Source organism: Stigmatopora argus, chromosome 11 (assembly GCF_051989625.1).
Source record: "Stigmatopora argus isolate UIUO_Sarg chromosome 11, RoL_Sarg_1.0, whole genome shotgun sequence".
Classification (NCBI taxonomy): domain Eukaryota; kingdom Metazoa; phylum Chordata; class Actinopteri; order Syngnathiformes; family Syngnathidae; genus Stigmatopora; species Stigmatopora argus.
The window spans coordinates 8,686,192-8,702,707 of NC_135397.1; the positions used below are offsets into that span (position 1 = coordinate 8,686,192).

The 16,516-nt window shown below is 39.3% G+C and overlaps 1 long non-coding RNA gene across 6 annotated transcripts in view; it reads right to left on the reverse strand.

Annotated features, from left to right (window-relative positions):
* Window positions 1-16,516, reverse strand: part of LOC144085170 (uncharacterized) — a 111,209-nt gene that overhangs the window by 46,121 nt on the left and 48,572 nt on the right. The window contains exon 1 of one of the 6 annotated variants that reach the window (XR_013304044.1): window positions 7,551-7,661. The exons of 4 other annotated variants lie outside the window; for them this stretch is intronic. This is a non-coding gene — a long non-coding RNA (uncharacterized LOC144085170). Of the gene's footprint in view, window positions 1-7,550; window positions 7,662-16,516 lie in introns of those variants that run through there. One more of the 6 variants, XR_013304043.1, reaches the window with a different exon arrangement.

Here is a 16,516-nt window from a genome sequence, read left to right on the forward strand (position 1 = left end):
GGAATGAAAAGTCGGGTTATGATTTATTTGTTTGTCTCTATTTAGAATGTGTTGTTTAGATTTGTTTCAATAGTATTTTCACTCAAGTTGTCTTTGAGAAAAATGCAAAAGAATTGCAACTGCAAACAGTTTTACTGATGTACCTTTCATATCAGTTAGTGTGTCTTTACCGTTATCACATGAGAAATACACCAAAAAATTCACAGTAAATACACCAGGTGGCTGGTGTGGGAGAAGTACCAGGATGTTGTCAGCCATATTGTCAACGCCAGCTAAGCAGAAGCCATGAGAATGAAACTAAAACCAAGGTAAGGACCATACCTGTGAAATGTCGTAACAATTCCATGTCTTTACCGATGTCCTAAAAACTTGGTGAACATAATTACTTTGCTTTTTAATGAACTGGGCATGGTGTATGCATGCAGAACACTATCATTTACTGAGTGCCAAGAAATACCATCTACCAATGTCAAAGGCTGAGGTGGAATGTTGTGTCTTTACCGTTAATAAATTTTGTCTTTACCGTTATTAAAAGGTGTATACAATAGATATGTAGAGATGAAATACATATTTTTAAATATACAACAGATATGTAGAGATGACGCTAACATGTTATGCTATGTTTATGTGTATACTAATTCCTGCTTTGATTTGTAAAATTTCCAGAACATGAATCCATTTAAGAAAAAAGGCGGTAAGCCACCTGCGAAAAAATCTAATGCTGCAGCGATGCGCAAATGCAGGGAGAAGATTAAAAATGACCCTGGAGCCTATCACAAATATTTAGAGAAAGAAAGGGAACGATATCAGAAAAGAAAGGCACAAGGAAAGATTCCAAATATTCACCCATATTTTTTAAATTTTAATTAATTATGTTTTCATTAAAGTTCCAGCTAAGATATTTCCAGGCAGTGCTAGTGTTGCTAATTAGAGATAATCAGAATGCTTGAATTGCATTTTGTAAATTATTCATTTTCTGAAAGTGTCTTTACCGTTATTTGCTGAATTATGTGAAAATGACCCATAAGTTCATGCGGTCCTCTCTCTGACTACCTCCTTCATCTCTCTCTCACACAACACAATCAAATGGTAACCTCATGCTAATACTGTACTGGCCACCCAACTATTCAGTGTGTTCCATTCATTTCTGACTGGATTGTTTTGTGGTTTTACAGAACATCTCCTTTTCTTTGAGATCGTATTCCTAAAATAGTTGAAAACAGAAACGCTCAACTGCACACAAAAATACACAAGCCCACCCAAACCCTAATGTTAGCGGATTAATGAAACATGCAAATAGCCAGCGCTCCAACTGTGTCGCTTTCACAGAGGCAACAAAGACGACCATTGATGTGGAGAATGTGCAGCTTCTCGAAGAGAGAACGTATGCAACATCATCTGTTCAGGACCTCCTTAAAGATGTTTTGACATCCTTCTGTCCAGGAGGTAGGCATGGGGGTTGGCTATGGTGTCCAATCCAACTCCTTGACCAGCTCAACACAACAACAACTTAAATAGGTTGCAGATGTGGTTCCACTTGACTACCAAATTAGTTGTAAACTCAGGAGATGTATGGTAGAGTGTGTGTGTGTGTGTGGGTGGGGATCTAGACATGAGGGGCTAGTTTAGATTGGCAAATGGATATGTTACTTTTAAGAATAAAGTCTAAATTGTTATACAACCAAAAGTGACATTTTCATTGAGGATGAACATTAGTTCCCAACAATTATCAACTAGATAACTTCTCGAATGACTTGAGTCTCACAAAACATTTCATCAAGTCGCTGAGTCACGTTATTCTTTTCAGTAGGCAAATCAATTTTGCCGCGGGGAATTTTAACTGTCAGCAGTCTGCATCCACTTGCTTCACTTGCAACATTCACACACCACACAATTACTACACCTCCACCCTAGGAACACACAAACCTACTGTTGAAACAGGTTATATGCACACAAAAACCCTAAATACACACTAGCCTTTTAAGATGGAAGGCTGATTTCTGTGCAAAACAACAATGCCAAAACTCTGTGCATGTGCCAAGTTACTAGCATGCCTGGTTTTACTCTTATCGCTGGCCTTTTCAATAACACATAAAATACCTCCATGCATACGTATATGTATTGAGATATATAGCTCACTTGTTGTCTTCCCGCTGTCTTGCTTGACATCGTATATAAAACTGTGTGTGCATGTGTGTGAGTGTGGGGAGTAAAGCCACGGTGACATTAAACACGGTTGATGGGGAAAGGGCGAATAAACAAGGTCCTGAGTAGAAAGGCTGCCCTTCAAACACTTCATTCAGAGAGCATAGTACCAGGATCAGCAGTGTTTATCAGAGTCCTCAGGCTACAGAGACAAAGACAGGGGGTGGGGGAGATACATAAGGGGGGAAGGGATTTAAGGAATGAGTATTTGTATATGTAGGGAGGAATAATGTATGGTTTCCAGACGTGGAGATGCCGTCAGCATTAAAAGCTGTGATACATTTGTTGGCAGTCATGCTTTGATTATCTATTGCAAATAACGTAAGAGTTGGAATAAAGCGTGGGTTCATTGGTCGAACCTAGAAAGTAAGACAATCTTGACTAAATATGACCCTTCAACATATTTGTGTTGTTGTGATTTCACATTTGCATAATTGAGTCTTGGTTTTAATTAAATGCATTTTTGCAATCTCTTTGAATTTACTTTTATAGTAGCGTTTGCGTAGTTTCTGAGCTTTGAAATGTCATGACCTCAGTTTTGTTATTTTATTTTTTTACTTTTTGGTTTGACATCAGTCCAAATAATGTCAGTTTCCTGTTTTGTGATTTCCCTTTGGCTTGCTATCCCTGTCTATGCGATGGTTGTGTTTATTCTTCCAACTCTTCCCCTAGCCTCAACTAATCAACTATTTTCAGGTACTCATTTTTTTCGTGCAATATCATCATTCTGTGCCAATTATTGTTCTAAATCTGCCACATACTGCATCATATATTGTTGTTTCTTGGTTTTGGTATTTTATCCTGTAAGAGTTCTCCAACTTTTCACAACATTTTACCCCACAGTCCATATACATATTCAGTCTTTATAAATCTTACCGTTTGAATGGATTCATTGAAACATATGTCTGAGATAAAGTGAATGTAGCGTGGCTTTATGTGTGCATTTCACTCTGATCTCATGTCGCAATCATAAAGTGTCTCTCAGCTGGACAGGAAATTGCTAGAGTTCTAAGCATCTAACATATGCTTCAGTTCAAAGGCACGGCCCAGAAAAGAATCAGAGAAATCTCAACATTTCTGAGAGTGGAATCAATTTCACATATGTCTCTCCTACTTTTAGTGTTTTAATGCTACCACACAACAAGTACAATCTGAGTTCATAAATCATAGAACTAAGTTCGAGGATTTTGAATACTGGACTGCATTTCTAGTCAATTTGCTCATGGTGTAATGACTTTGTGTGTCCCGCTCAAATATATTTGCACCAGAGTCCAAGTCACCTAATTTAGGTGATCTGTATTGTGACTTAGTAAGACTTGCTTTGTTGAAAAGTAGTGATTATACGTCTTCAAATCTGGATCCTTTTCACCCAGTTTCGATCCTCGTGATCGGGCCTGATTTCCGATAAGTAAAACTAGTTAAATTAGGAAAATCGTGTAACGGCATGTAGAGCTCATTCGTAATGCATAAGCGGTGCCTGTCAAAACTTGGCATGAAATGTCTACACGACTTGACATGTTCTTTACTTGTAGCTCACTCGTCATCCTAAACCGTCCTTTGCCCCGGGTCATGATCTCAACTCCCCGCACCGTCCAATTGTCGTTTTTGTCGCTTTGTTCCGTTCGAATGCAGTCTTTCAGCAATCAAAGGGTACTATAATCCTACCGACTGCAGACACACAAACCTCCTTTGTTTCAGTGCAGAGAAACACAGCTCAGTGCAGATGAAGAAAATTCTCAAGTCAGGTTTGTAAATTAAGCTCGGAAAATATTTTGGAGTGTTCTACACTGAGGCCACTTCTCCGCACTTCAAATGAAAATCATCAGAAGGCTTACCTCCAGAGTAATCTGTGAGGGTTTGACTTGGGGTTGCACGTTAATGACTTGTGCATGTGTGCGTGTGTGTCTGTGAACATGCATAGCTTATCCGTGGCTCAAATCTGAACTAGCCACACTTTATACAGTTAGACAAGCAGGCTGTTAAAATATTTGGTCCAGCTCCAAAATAAATATCGGATATGTGACGTTAATTTATTTCAGGTTATGTACAGCCAAGCCTATGCACCTAATGTGCTGTTTTCATCCTCCTCTGTGTGTTTAGTATGATTTTTTTCCAACCCGCAAAATGATAACAAGGTTTCATATATACATCAAATTATTTGAATGTGGCCTGCATGCGCACACATGTTCTCATTTTGTGCTCAATCTTTGTTTACATTTTATGGTGAAGCGACATGACTCAACTGTTTTGTTTTAATTCACATCCATCTGAGATGAAAACTAATTTACATTTAGAGGCATTAGAGGTTTCTGCCGGACAAAGATCGAAAAAAATAAGATTGCGAGAATAAAATCCTAATATTACGAGATTAAAGATGTAATATTTCGTTAATAGAGTAATACATTGTAATAGCATGACAAAAAGACAATATTATGAGATTAAATTTTCCTCTCTTTCATTGCTCTAACTATGTCTTACTTCAGAATGTGTGCTCGATGAATTTTTTTTAAGGGTAAATCCTCAAACGTCGTCTGGTTCCATTTTTCTTATTTGTTGATGTCATCGGTGAAAAATGGTGCTTTCATTATAATTGATAAGATCTCAAATTAGGAGAAAATACACACATTAAAATAAATATTAACTCACTGCCGCATATTGACAGGAATAGACGTCTATGAGTGACTAACAGTTTAAATTCCCAGCCAGAGGACGTAAATAGACATGATTGTACGTCTAATTGCTGTCTAGGAAGGGTTAATCCACAAATCTCATTTTTCTTACATTGCACTGGCCGAGCATCGTTCACGTCCGTCTCAACTTGTCTAGAGTTTTATCCGGCTGTGAGTACCAGGAAATTGCCCCTTTTTACAGAGCAGACCACAAGTTTGTTTGTATGCCTGCTTCCTTTACCAACATAACTTACCGCACACACCCAGACGTGAACACACTCACAACGCCTCCACTCATCTTGACTAGAGTGAGAGTATACAAACAAACATGCACAGACATGCACACATACCCACATGTATTGTCTCAAATATGCCGGGAACTGCATGTGCAGTTACTGTACGCTCAAATGTTTAGATGCGAGGGGGGATTATGATTGAGTGGGGAATGCGTGTATTTTAGGGTCCTGTCTGTATTATTTTTCAGTCTAGCAAAGCTTCAGGAGGTCTGATGACAAACCACAAACTCTTACGACATGTTTCCTGTTAACGCCACTCTACACAATAACTACCCAGCTGGCACATTGTGTGTGTACTTACAGTAGAGGCTAGAGGACACTATTGTGCAATTTAGCCTATAAATTCTTGCCTATGCAATTGTGTGACTGCATGTCTCCTCTTCAAGGATTTGTTCACATTTTATACGGTCCGTAATCTGTAATGTCAGACTAGCTTGCAACAAGGCTAATAGTTTTAGACACTGGCTTCCTTGAGGAAAGACAATAGACCTTCACGTAGATCAGCAGAAACTATTATAACATTGTTTGGACTGTTATCACCCATGCATAGTTATTCTAACAACTCTACCCAACAACGTGACTTCAAAATATGGCTTCTCTTCATCCATCATACCAACACAAGTTGGTAATAAAAAAAATGGACTCATGTATATTTTAGGGACATCAGTCAATATTTTTTCCAAGGAGTGAGAATTGTTTCACCCCTTGAGATTCCAAAGGGAATGTCTGTTATTCTGAGTGACAACTTTCTCTCGAGCAGATGCACTCTAAACCTCTGAGTGGATTTTGTCAGCCGTGGAGATGTTTCACCTAGTTCAAGTGTGCAGTCATGAGATGCACTCGTTCCAAGGTAAACAGCCATTGCAGGTTTTGATTTCAGACCTGCTCTAGCCTTTAATGGCTAAGTCAACATGAAGTCAACAGCTGCTGCACGTTCAGGCGGTAGAAAGGTGGACCTTTCATACACTGAACAACTTGTGTGTGCTGAAGGAATTTAAAATATACATTGCGATAAAGCATGATTTGGCTTGGATTTTAAACAATGTTAAAGGCATTTGCTTTTTTACACAAATCAACTAATGTCAGACTTGGCAATTTGCAATTTTCAGGGAGATTGATTCGTTTCCTTTTGAACTTGTTGACAGCAAACTTTTTTTGCATTCTGGCAGTGTCATCGCTTGTATCCACAATGTAATGAAATCAGATCGGGGGGAATGGTCCATGAAGTTGCTCATGTCAACGAGCAAGCCCCCTTGTGAGTTTCTTGATTCGGATAAAACAACTCTACAGCTCAACTTCTCCACATTTTCAAACAGATTAACGTTTCTTGATCATAATTTACCTGTTGAGTAAAGGCAGGGGAAAGGCTAGTTCACCAGCAGGATACTATATATACGTATTAGCTTTTCGGAAAGGTGGCAGTTGAGTGGGTGGTCTTCAAATTTGGTAGTGGTCAGTCATACTGCAAACAGATATTGGTGTCAAATTTGCTCTGAGTCATTTGATGTGGCCTTAATGTGTTGTTACTGCGTTTACTTAGAGCCCATTTGGGATTAGACTAGTATTCTGGACACACTTTGTCTAGAGTGCAATCGCGTATTATGCTGTTTTATCAAACATTTTCACTTTTTTTTAAATGCCGTTAGCTATCTTTGACAAGAACATACCTGATGTCGGTCAAATGACTTGTCTTTTCTAAAACTTTTTTATTTGCTTGTGACGGTCAGCCACTCAACAATACTTGTGCATTCGCATTGATCTCAAATTGCAATTATAGCCCTCTGCTGTAAAGTCCAATATTCCTCTTTTATCACTGCTTTTCCTAGTCTAACCGTTGTTTCTGAAATGGGCCTGTCAAGACGATACTGAAAATGCTAATTTTACAGTTGTATTGGTGCTGGATAATTCCAATGCAACCTGTTTAACAGATACTTGGAGTCCATTTGAAGAATTTACTGGACAACAAAGAAAATGAAAATTATAATACATTGCGAACCTCAATGAAATCACACAAACACGGTGTGCACCTACCCCTTCAAGTTACTTTAGCGTTTTCAAATGTATTTGTTTTATACATGCCAATATTAATGTGTTATTAGTATTACATAATGCATTGACTATAATGAACTCATAGGAAATTTTATAATCCTTAAATCATTGAAACTGCCATTGGAATGTTCATTCGCTGTCATCCTCCCACTTCAAATGTATTGGACGTCTACTAGTGATAAACTTGTGATTTCACAACAGCTACAGATACATGCACAGAGTTACTGCACAGTAGGATGGGTTGCAAATTCTTGATTTCCCCCTCAAATGAAGCAGAACAGAATGTTCTTGGCTAATCGCCAGACGGCGAATAAAGCACTTATCTCTTTACCTCTCTCACTCTTCAAGATGAACAGTTGACAGAAACGTGGAGAACACATCCAGCCTCCAGATTCCTCTCTTGTAATGTGATTCACAACATTGCTTTGGCGTCAAGGCGGAACCTTTCCAATGTAGATATTTTCTGTTTTCCTTGTTACATCTGCCTGCACATTTTGGGGGGCGTTGCATATTTTACTGCTTTCTGATTGTAGGACACACTGACACAAATACCTGTTACTACAGACACATGGTATGGTATGTTGTGATGTACTTACACAGTGCTGAAGAGTCTGCCAAGTCTTATATAACTCACTCAAGCTGTTTGAGGGGCCTGGGTGATAATGTTGTAGTGTAGTGGTTCTGTCTCCAAGTAGTACCACTATTAAATCATTAGTTGCCATTGATGGCGTTAAATCTCCAAACCATTTTGGCTGGGAGAGATTGCTGCTAGCCCTCCTAGGCAAAATGGATCAGGTGTCTAGAGCCGCCAATGGCAGGCATTAAGTTCAAATGTGTTTGTATAGGAGGATAAAATGTTCAGGGAATAAAACAAATATCTGAAAAGAAACTGTTCTTGTCTGTTGTTTACAACAGTCATCAATTTCAACAGCCATTGAACATTATCACGAAATCTACCAAAAAACAACCAGAATTACCAGGATTCTGTCCAAACATATCCAAACATGAAAAAAATATCCACGCATTCATTTTAACAGATTGGATTATTGTGGATATTTAAAAGTTTTAACAAAATCAAAAATCCAAATCAATCAGAATGCTTCAGCTCATTCAGTATGCTACTGCCACAATCCTCTCAAATGCAAGACAAATTGACCATTTTACACCAATCTTGCTGGTGGTCTACAAAACCCAAACACAATGGCCTTGGCCCAAAAGACACGCTGAATTTGCTCAATCTCTATGAAGCATCCAGACATCTTTTTGTATGTTCCACGAACACGAACCAATAAGGGTGAGGCGGCATTTAGTTGTGAAGCTAATTAACTGAAGAGTAGTCCTCAACCGCTTAGTTGCTCTAAATCAGGGATAAAAACACTATTGTTGAGCATAGCATGGCCTTTACTATTCAAGTCTGCATTGCTTGACTTTTGTTTCCAATTCAAATTAGTTTTGTTTTAAAATGCTATCTTGCTGATTTCTATCTTTAATTTTTGTTTTCATTTCTATTTAACAACTGATTGTTTTGGTTTTATTTGTTTCCTGCTTATTTGAGTGGGATGTAAAGCACATTGCAACCATATGTTGAAATGTGCTACACAAATACATTTGCCTTGCCTTTAGTTTGGTCAAATTTTCACAAGTACTCTGTTATGAACTCACTTGACAAAAACACAGATTCATATCCAAGTGCAGGAAGACTGACTTTGTTTCTTTCCTACCCACTCAGGTGCCAAGAAATTCAACAAGTCACTGTGCTAGATGTCTAATCCATTTTTTTCCTCACCGGGACAAATGAAAGGAAGTACATGTAAGAATTAAAACAAAAAAATTCCATACTTGCAGCCGATGACATTTTCCACTCAGATTTTTATCCATTATGTTTATGTTGTGCTAGCCGTGGACACGTAATGCAAATCAAATGATGACATGCTGGTGCATTTTATAAGCAAAGCTTATTTCCGCAGCGTTATAACCCGCTTTGATCACGGGCCACTTCAGAAGTATGGATGCACTCAGAAAGCCAGTCATAACAGTGAAACCATGTAGATAAGAAAAGATAGGTACATTATTTTTTTGTTTATTTTTCGGTACGCTAGGAAAATAAAAATAAAATAAATTGCCAATCGTTTGTGATGGCATAAACATATTTATGAAGGAATATATAGGAAAAATCAATTAGAAATGAAATAAAAAATATGAAAAAGATTCAATTTTTTAGATTTTTTTGGGGGGGAAACAAAGCAAGCAGAATGGTATACATCTAGTGAAGCATATATTAGTGATATTTATACACTATTAGTAGTCATGCTCATATGATTTCAAGTTAGTTTGACAAGAGGGACTTTGTTCCATGCATAATTCTGGCAAAATGCTCATCTGATGCTAAAGAATCCATTTTGAAAGATAAAAAACATAATTTTCCTTGAAATCGCCGTAATGAATAAATGATGTTGATTATCCAGACCATACAAACTAATCTCTAATTGCTTAATAGTCACTCAAAACGACTAGTTAATATATTCCTCAGTCATCATCCATAGTCCTGCGCCCAAATATGTGTCACATCTTTTTTCCATCTTTCACCAGTCATGCACACTCATATCTAAACAGTTTATCCTGACTCCCCAGGCACGTTTGGCTTCCCTAATTGAGCTGATCATGAGGACATAAAGTGTGGGAAAAATCTCCAAGCCAAGAAACAGGGGATTTAGAGAGTCATTATTGTGTCCACATCTGGTGATTTCACTCAAGCCAGGATTCCCCTGGTGCTAATAGTACCTGTTAGATAACTGCATGTGTTGAGGTGGCGTGAGACAGGAAAGCGCTAGGGGGCAGTCTAATACAAACCATTGTTGGCTGGAGGCAAGTCATTGACCAGATGGAGAGTGACTGAGGTTGATATCAAATTTCTCATCACACAAAACCAGCACGCTCAATTCATTTCAGCTAGGAAGACTGACTCTGAATTCTCATGTTTAATATTCATGATTTTTTTACAGAGATCGGGGGAACACTATCTGTTTTTCAAAACATATTTTTTATTTCATAATATAAATAGTAAAAGTAAAAATGAAAAGTAAATCACTACATATGGAAAAAGAAAATATTTAAATTTTTCATATTTAAAAATGCATTGAATAAAAAGACAATATTTGCTGTTTTCAAGAAAAAACATTATCATTGGGCATTTTATAATACTTATTATTAAGCAGTTCAAAAGAAGGATTGGGCAATTTTGAGGTCAACTCATTGTCTCTAGATGGTTTATTGGCAACCCAAAAAAAATCCTTTAACTACTTGATTGCCAACTAATCGCGGCAAGCCTAGTTTTTATTTTGACTTGGCGGGAATCCAAATGAATTAAACGTCTCGTACTGCCAAAGGTGGCCAAATGAGTTAAATATTTCTGAGTTGTCCAAAATAATAGACTTCTGAAAGAACCGTAACTAAAATGTGGCTTGCGAAAAAAGAGAGTTTGAGACCCCTGGGTTAGAGAAACAATGCCAGCGATTGCTAGCCACATCCTCCAACTTAGATTCCGTTGGATCTGCATATGAAGGCTGTGGTGGCTGTACTGTGGTGCAGAATGATATTCCCCCCCAGCCCGTATTGCAAAACCTTGATGTGGCCGCAGAGGAATGAGGGCCGCGGCCACAGATGGAGCTGCTTCAGCATGCTGCAATATGATTCACCAAACAACAGCAGAACCCTGCAGCTATACTCAATCACAACGTACTGGTTGTGTGTAAAAAGTTGCCGACTTGTTATATGATCATTGATTGCAGGAACATGACTGTCATTTGATACAGCATATTCATACCGATATATTTTGATAGTTAACAGGATAGCATTTTACCTGTATTAGCCTGTTTTAACATCAAATGCTCTGTGAGTGATTTTGCCGTGACATTTGCACATTTGCAAGCACATTAGGTACAATATCTTTCATATTTTATGAGAAAACACTGTCCAAAAAAGTTTACATGAATGAGAAAAGCTAAGATCAGTTTTGAAAACCCAGAATTACACCTGTTATACATAAAACAACCAAAATTCTATGATGTTCCTATTCTTGAATGTCTGTACTGCACAAATCAATTCTAGCAGTTCCTGTAGTACTTTTGCCTCCCACACACACATACACACACACACGTTATTAACTGTTGAAAGGTAGACAATAAAGTGCAAAGATTCAATAGCAAAAAAATGAAGAGATAAAAACTGACTGAGTTAAGGGCCCCGTTTCCTTGTACATTCCGGGGATTGACATTTTTGAACCTCAGGGGGATTGGTCAAAGCTGACAGGAAGTAATCGTCGCTTATGTCTCTTGTGTATATGTTTGCCTATGCATTCGTTCTCACATATGCCGGGAACCTTTCAGCAACTGGTGTGAAGGAATTCAACTCCAGTAGCAGTGAACCCCAAAGATTTACTTCCCCTTTGTGTAACCCCCCCCCCCCTACTCAATTTCCCTTCTTCCTCCCTTCGCTTCTCTTTCACCTCTTCATCATATCACCCTCGCACCACCTGCCCCGGAAAGACAGCTGAACAAGACATTATGTGCTATGTAAGTGAGGGGGAGATAAAAAGAAAGAAAGAAAATAAGATGAGCGGAATAAAGCATGTGAGAAATCGGGAAAGAGTGAATTTGATACAGTGGCACAGAGGATTTCTCAAGCTTCCTCTCATAAGGATTTACTTCTGGCCTAAAAAGCAAACTGATTGTATTGTACGTTGCATGGGTGACATCTGGCTCGCAGGTTTACATCATAGTTAAGGGTAGAATACTGATTCAAAAGGACAGTCACTCATATGCATCTGGACATGTCACCATAAGAATGTTGTGCTTCCTGTATGTTAAGCATTTGGCGGGCTCATGGCGGAAGATCAAACCTGATCAGAGCTCCTATTTCACTTGACTGCCAACTAAGGGGGTCATTTCATGGTTCAATTTTAAAATTGCCTGCTCATTATGGAAAAGTCCATTTCTAGGAAGAGAAGAAAATATAAAGAAAAAGCCACCAGGGCTGCCTTCCAATTTTAGATTGAAATCACTCTCCTCCAATCTTCCATATTATTTTGGGCATGCACGAAAAACATTTGGCTTTTGATTTATGAGCGAGTTTGTAGGGTTCATGGTGGATGTGTGTGTTCGCATATGTACGTCCGTGTCCATACTCTCATTCATGCCTGTTTCGCCCGGTCTGCAGTGTACACATAACCTTCACGGGGCAGCTGCTGCAACAACGTGACTCCAGCCACCAGCGTAACTGACTTTCTTAGCATAATAAACAATCGTGAGCCTAAATCATCACATCATTATAATTATACAATGGCCAAAATAATGGAAAAAATGTGGTAAGTGTCATCCAAATGACTCAAATTAAAAAAAGGCTCATTATTCCTCAGTAGTGATGACCCCAATTTCACATAATTGAAAATTGGGCACGATCACGTCATTTTCAGAGGCCATCCCGATCATTGGCGGTGAAACATGATTACGGCCTTCCCACTTAAAATGGATTGGAAATCTATGACTGTCAATGGCAGTTAAGTAAGTAACAAAATAATCCAGAGATATAAGGATATTTAAAAAAGGTACTTAAACAACATATACAGTAGACTTTATACTGTATATCTGCTGAAATAAACTTCAGAACGAACAAAGAGAAAATGTCCAGTGAAAGCGAAAAAGGCAAGAAACTCAGAACCAAAATCCCTCAATGTATCACATCTGGATGACCATCACTTGACTATGGATGTTAATTGATATAAAGCTAAATATTTAAACGTAGTAGTTTGTTTGCAAGGTATTTGTGCTGCACAACTGATTTATAAAATATGTAACCAGTTGGATACTGTATTTGTAGTTCAGAGCTCATGTACCTGCAAGGATTTGCTGGAATTTGCTGGCATCAAAGTCTATTTGTTTGTGTCAAAGTTTGCCAAAAGCTTTGGTATTGTTTGAGCATATTTGTAGAGTGTTAATCATTGTGGAAGTTTATACTTTGTGTGAGCATAGTGGCTCCTTCATTAAAATGGTAACCAGGCCACCCTGACAATGACTGCTCTGTGCCTAGTCCGGTCCTCTTCATGCTGAACTTTATTTCTTTCTGCCTTTCGCTCTGTCGCAATCGCTTTTCATCTCGCTCTTCCACTTGCGCTCACTGAAACTACAACCTCACAACAAAGAGGCACATTTAGTTTTGACCTTAAATCTTAAAACTCTTTTATTTTGTTGCTGTAACTGCGTCAGGCCTCTTTAGTCACTCCGTTAACACATTTCAACTTTGTATGAACCAAGCAGTTTCGATTCACTTTACGCACGGGGAGTCGAATGTTATTGATTTACCTGTGCACTTGCACAGTGTTCTCAGTATGGATATGGGTGTGTATCTATGTGCCCACAAGCATGCCTGATCATGTGCGAACGAGGGGTGTAAATGACCAATTCCATGACTACAAGATACAATATTGATTTTTTTTTTACAACTATACGATGCGCTGCTATTACAAATTCGGCCATAATTCGATTCAATTAGAATAAAAAAAATCTATGGTTATTTGAGCATATTTGAATGACATCTGTATTATTTAATGTAGATACGTATGTCAAATGCTGCTATAAATGCACACACAAATAGACTTTTGTGATAGCAAAATATGATTCATTGGTGTATTTTGGCTTAAACCACCAATAAATGCTCCAACTTGGAAATAATCAGCGTTGTTGGACCATGAGAGCATCTGGGTTTGGTTTCTGGTTCACCTGTCCCAAAGGATCACTAGTGGAGCTGTGAATGAAGCGGTGGATAAAGGAGAATTGAGGGCCTGGGATAAGATCATTGAAGGAGGGGTGATTTAAGGGTTGTTGTACCCCTCCAGAGACCGGTAATCTACATGTAGCCCCGTAACAAGGATCAAAGTCCTTGACACCCGTGGGTCCCCTGGGTCATGTAGCCCTGTATCCCAATGCCCCCGTTCACTGCCATCACGCTGGCGTTTCCAAGCATCAAAGCTATCGATTGTGAAAGAGAAACAGGTGGAGAAGTGACTTTTGCATGTGTGGAAGTGTGTGTGCGCTTTGAAGCCAGTTCTCTCAGCACCACAGCTGGGCAGCTATCTGGCTGCCACCACAATAAAAATGATAATGACGCTTCCGATTTTCTAACGCTCGTTTCCTCTTGAACAAAAGTGTCCCTATTCATGGCTTAACCATGGGAGTCAGACACGTATCCATATAAAAAAGCATTTCACGTCCGTGACTTGAATCCTTAACTGCGATTACAGCACCAAACGCACAGTGATTAACACATGCTCACGTAACAGACTCCAGCTCAAGTCAATAGATTGACAATGAATAAAGGAAATGATGTAATAACTCGTGTCATACATATAAACTCATAAGACGTTATGCTAGAGTCAGGAGGAAGAGATGAAAAACAGAAGGCTGCAAATGAGTATGTTGTGCTCTCATGTGGCCGTCAACCACATCTCTCTTCCACACGCGCGCAGACACACATGGAAAACCCTTAGTCACCTACATTTCCACTTTGCAAATTATACAGCCTGAATTACGGGCCCCACCAATCACGGCACGCATCTGTCACTAGCCTGACGATCATTGGTCTGTTAGGATGCTTGCCGCCACGCAAGGCCGTCGAGGCAGACTTAAGGTGGTCATTTGCAGCTCAAGCCTATAGTTAAAGACCATGGGAACAGAAGGTTGGCCATCTCCGGCGCCCTGCAGACCCCCGCAGAACTCGTGGGGATTGCAGGGTTGCAGAAATGTAAATACAGAATACAATTTGTTTCGCATAGGCAAACTAAGTTGGTGTGTTTTGCGAGTGTATTTATGATAGACAAGTTATATGGCAGATTTGATTGCGTCTCTCTCAAAATAAAACTTTATATATATGGGATTGACCCACAAACTACAAGGTTGGCATTTCAAATACTGAGGATTAAATACCTTTGGTTTGAAAGGAACATATCGCAGGAGAACCACAATAAAACTAGCAGGACGTAGCAAAATAATTTGCATAATGTACTTTTATATGTTAAGCTATAGTCTCCTAAAATAGTTTTTGCGCAGAGCAGTGAGCTTGATTATATACGCGGTACTTTGTTGGTTTAGGACCGCGTCACCACCAAGTCGCAAGAGACAGGATTGCCTCGGAAATCCCGTAGAAAATAGTGTTTGTGGTTAAACAATATATGGCGCGATTATAGTGTGTGTTCTGATTGTATTTTTTTAATTTAAATATACCTGGTTACTCACTACGGGTCATTAATTCAGGTCATTGGTTATATTGTGCTTAAAAATCATTGGCCATCTCTCTTGGTTCCATGAGCTTCTGCCAGACGCCTCGTTGATGGGAACGCGGTTGAGGTTGCTATAGAATAGACAACGTGCTAGTGTCACATTACCAGTGATGTTGTCGTTTCTGTACGCTTTATCGTTTTGTATGCCATAGACCCTCGCTGTTGCTGTTTTTCTAATCTGAAAGCAGGTAATATATTGTGCTCCCGTCTAAAAAGCTACACCCGCTAGGTGCCTAAAAATTGCACGGACAAGAAAAAGAGGCCTTTTCTCATTATCTGCACCAATGAGAAAAGGGGGCAGAGTTGGATTTTGGTGACAGCTGTCTGTGACTGAAGTTTTAGGTGGTAAAGAGAAAGCGATAAGAACCCACAGGAAGTGAAGTGTTGCTCCACATATGCCAAGCAAAATGACTGTGGAATGCCTTGCCCATGTTTTGCAGTGTACTGGGTGTGGGTGTGAGGTCAGGGGTTAGGCCCTGAAGTGTTTGTGTTCAGGGAAGGTCTGGACAAGGTCAGAGGGGACACCATGAAGTAAAGGGAGGGAGTTCAGACAGCAAAGAGTGTTGTTTGATGTTTCAAGAATTGCATGTTAAAAGTTTGTGTGCTTGGCGGGATGGCTTTGCATGCGTGTGGGTGTTACAGCTGTGGCGTACTGGGAAATTATATAAATAAGAAGCAGCACTCATGCTAGAAACCACATGTAGATTTGTTTATGAGGTACGTAACAAAATAAACATGTGGTGGGGAGATTCAACCATGACATTGTGACTCATGTCAAACTAAACTATGTCACATAATGGTGAATTCAATCGACACACACACGACTGTGCTTTGTGCGTTGCTGTCATCAGGTCAGGCAGATAAGCGGTAGCCTCCTGTCAGAGCCCACTGAGTGGCTGACTTGTCACTCCAACCTTGAGACACCGCCCACCCACATCAACGCCATGAGCACTGAGTGTTGAGTCGTA